Here is a 4,141-nt window from a genome sequence, read left to right as displayed (position 1 = left end):
TCTGAGGTTCTGATTCCTTCTTCTTCTGAGACTTCCTTCAATGTGGTGATGGCCTTGCATTCTTCCCATCTCACTCCCTTTTGTTCCCCTTTAGGATTCTTTTCTGTGTCACTAGGGAACACTGCAGTTGACTTGGGGGCCTGTTGAGAAAGTTCTCCTACTCGAGCCTCCATCCACTTGAGTTTTTCGCCATGGTTCCTTAAGGTCGATCTCACATCGTCCCTAAAACTTTTCAACTCACTTATGTCCTGACCCATGTTTACTAACCTTCCTTCTATCCTGTTTAATTGATCTTGAAATTGTTGGTTCGGATTAGGTTGGTCAGGTTGGTTATTTTGGCCATGATATGGTGGTTGGGAGTAAGTGTTTTGTGTGGCTTGGTATGATCTTTGGTTGGAGTTTTGGTATGTGGAATTGTTATGTTGGTTGTGGTTGTAAGGTTTGTGGTTTTGTGGTTGGCTTTGCTGGTTTCCCCACCCAAAGTTTGGGTGGTTTTTCCATCCTGGGTTGTAAGTGTTGGAATGTGGATCATATGATTGCCTTTGTTGATTTCCCACATAATTGGCCTCTTCCCAATCATCTCCTTCAGTATTTGCTTCCTCTTGATCTTGTGTTTGTATTGCAGCCACTTGCTTTGTGTCTAACTTCCTGGTAAGCTCTGCTAGTTGCTTGGCAAACACCTTGTTTTGGGCTAGAATTGCATCAACATGGTTCAGCTCCATGACTCCCTTAGTGTTGTGTCTCTCTGAAGCATAGTAGTACTCATTCTCAGCCACTGTCTCAATCACTTCAATGGCTTCTTCCACAGTCTTTTTCCTGTTCAATGAGCCTCCTGATGAATGGTCTACAGCCTTCCTTGATTCATAAGAAAATCCATCATAGAAGATGTGCAATTGCACCCAGTCAGGGAACATGTTTGGTGGGCATTTCCTTGTCAATTCTTTGAAACTCTCCCATGCTTCGTAGAGCGTCTCACCATCTTTTTGTCTAAAAGTTTGAACCTCAGATCGAAGCCTATTGACTCTTTGTGGGGGATAGAAACGTGCCAGAAACTTGCTCTCTACCTCATCCCAGGTTGTTAGGCTGTACCTTGGAAATGATTCCAGCCACTTAGCTGCCTTGTCCCTAAGTGAAAATGGGAACAAGAGCAGTTTATAGGCATCTTCCTGAACTCCATTGGACTTCACAGTGTCACAAATTCTCAGGAATTTTGTGAGATGTTGGTTGGGATCTTCATTAGCACTTCCACCAAATGAACAATGATTCTCCACCAATGATATTAGCTGTGGTTTGAGTTCAAAATTGTTGGCCTGAATAGGTGGTTTCTGAATGCTGCTACCACAATTCCCAGAGGTTGGGTTTATGTATGAACCAAGAACCCTCCTCCCAGGAATGGCATTGTTTCCATCATCCCTCTCATGGTTGTGAACTTCTCTATCCATGTTGAGATCTAGAGCTTTCTCAAAGTTGTCCTCAGATTCTCCTTCAGATTCTTCTTCTCCCAGTACCTTCTTCCTTCTTGCTTCCCTTCTAAGTCTATGAAGGGTCCTCTCTGGTTCGGTATATGGAGGAGTTGATGTCTCTCCTCTTCTACCTGTCATACAAGAACACACCACAAGCAACAAACAAGTGGAATACTCTTGGCTAATGGAAGAGTATGGTTAGAGCAGTGAGGAATTAATTCAAATAGTTAGTGGGTTAGTGAGTTAGTTACTTGAAAGGAAAGGCATAAGAAAGAAAAAGCAAATAACAGAGTGCAGAAATTAAATTCAACAAGTAACTTAAACTAAATTAACAAAACAAGAAAAATGCTCAATCTAGTTAACTTCCAATTGGAGAATTGTCAATCGAAAACCAATCCCCGGCAACGGCGCCATAAACTTGATGTGCTATAACTAGGTATAGCTACGATTAAGGGAAATTGCACGAACGGCAAAATTCCTTCCGGCAAGTGCACCGGTTATCGTCAAGTAAAAACTCACAATAGAGTGAGGTCGAATCCCACAAGGATTGGTTGAATGAGCAATTCGAATTAGAAGTTTGATTAGTTGAGCGGAATCAAGAATTGGGTGTGAATTGCATAAAATAAATGTGGCAGGAAACGTAAATTGCAAGGAATTGAAATTGCATAAACTTAAATTGCGAGAATTAAAGTGCGAGAAGGTAAATTGATGAAATTAAATGGGCTGGGGGTGATTGCATGAATTGAAATTTGCAGAATGTAAATAGAAAGGGATAGATCAGAGAGATAGGTTCATTGGGGTCAGGAGATATTGAAATCTCCGAATCAAAACATTTTCATCTCTTCCTCAACCAATGCATTCATTGAATCTTGCTTGGCAATCTTATATGATTGGATCCCAATTCCTTGGCTCACCAATTCTCTCTAAAAACAAACAAATTCCCAATCCCTTGGTTTAAATGTTCATAAGAAGAGATGATTGCTCGATCACTGATTATACCACACAGTTTCATGAACCACAATTTGGTAGGATTACATGTCACAATATCCATCCAAACCCCAATCCAATTCACTGTGAGAAAGCTTCTCTAGCATGAATCCTCCATTCCTTTCCCAAGGTTCCGAAGGATTCCAATTATGGATAGTTTCTTTCCCAAGACAACTAACCAATGAAATTAGATCGAGAAGCTTTCTAACAAAATTCAAGAGAAAAGATTGAAGAAGATGATGAAAACTATTATTGATTCATTGAATTACAATAGAGCTCCCTAACCCAATGAAAGGGGTTTAGTGAGTCATAGCTCAGAATTCAATTACACAATATGAAAAAAATGCTAAAGTGTCAAAAGATGTCTAACTAACTTCAATTCTATCCTATTTATACACTTTCTAAATTGAGCTTCTGATGTGTTTCTTGGGCTTTGAGGCCTTTCCTTGATTTCCTTTTGCTTTAGGCTTATGGTCCATAATCTTGATGAGGCTGTGATCCAATTCTGTAACATTCATTGAGCAAACTTAGTGATAAACAAGTAATGACACCGGACTCAACAATTTGAAGTTCCAGACTCATCAATTCTTCAGGCCCAATCCCATAAACCATGATATTCAATTGGGTTTCATGCCATAATAAGTTTAAGTTAATCTTTGTGCTCAATTGCTAACTTAAACTTCAATATAATTGGCCCAGAAACCTTTTCAAATGGTGGTGTTTAAGTTTAAGTTTAAGTTTCAGTTTAAGGTCAAACTAAAACTTAAACGTGGAATTGGAAGAAGGCAACCCAGGGGTGTTCATTGTTGAGCACGTTTAACCTCCAGTTTGAGGTTAAACTGGAGGTTAAACTTGGAAATGAAGAAAGCACACCCTGGAGGCAATTTGGGTCGACCACGTTTAACCTCCAGTTTGAGGTTAAACTGGAGGTTAAACTTGGAAATGAAGAAAACACCCTGGAGGAGAAAAGCCATCGAACACGTTTAACCTCCAGTTTGAGGTCAAACTGGAGGTTAAACGTGGAATGAAGAAATCACACCCTGGAGGAGAGAAGCCATCGAACACGTTTAACCTCCAGTTTGAGGTCAAACTGGAGGTTAAACTTGGAAATGAAGAACACACCCTGGAGGCAGAATAACCATCGAACACGTTTAACCTCCAGTTTGAGGTCAAACTGGAGGTTAGACTTGGAAATGAAGAACACACCCTGGAGGCAGAATAACCATCGAACACGTTTAACCTCCAGTTTGAGGTCAAACTGGAGGTTAAACGTGGAAACACTTCCCTTTCTTGAGTCGTCACTTTGTTCTCTTGTCAACCTTGCCAATTTGATGCCAAATATGGACTATTATACCTCGTTGGAAAGCTATGGATGTCTACTTTCCAATGCAACTGGAAGCGCATCATTTGGAGTTCTACAACTCGAGTTATACTCCATGGAAGGTGAAGAGGTCAGCTGGCCTGATTGCATGTTGGTACTATGCTCTTCTATGCACATTACGGGGCTGTTTTCTCCCTCAATTTTTAGTATCCACCATGTATGCCATATATGCTTGGAAAGCTCTAGATGTCTTCTTTCCAATGCATTTTGAATCACCTCATTTGGAGTTTTGTAGCTCAAGTTATTTATGTTTGAAGAAGGCATGGTCAAGCTGTTCCATATAACACGTTTAAGCTCCTGGTGCCTTTCT

The 4,141-nt window shown here is 40.5% G+C and overlaps 1 non-coding gene across 1 annotated transcript; it reads left to right on the top strand.

Annotated features, from left to right (window-relative positions):
• Window positions 1-912: 912 nt before the first annotated feature.
• Window positions 913-1,016, top strand: LOC112799170 (small nucleolar RNA R71). The gene has a single exon (XR_003200748.1). It is a non-coding gene; the product is annotated as a small nucleolar RNA R71 (small nucleolar RNA).
• Window positions 1,017-4,141: the final 3,125 nt, after the last annotated feature.

Source organism: Arachis hypogaea, chromosome 4, assembly GCF_003086295.3.
Source record: "Arachis hypogaea cultivar Tifrunner chromosome 4, arahy.Tifrunner.gnm2.J5K5, whole genome shotgun sequence".
NCBI lineage: Eukaryota > Viridiplantae > Streptophyta > Magnoliopsida > Fabales > Fabaceae > Arachis > Arachis hypogaea.
Note: the sequence above shows the minus strand (reverse complement) of the source record. Positions and strands in the feature narration are given on the sequence as shown.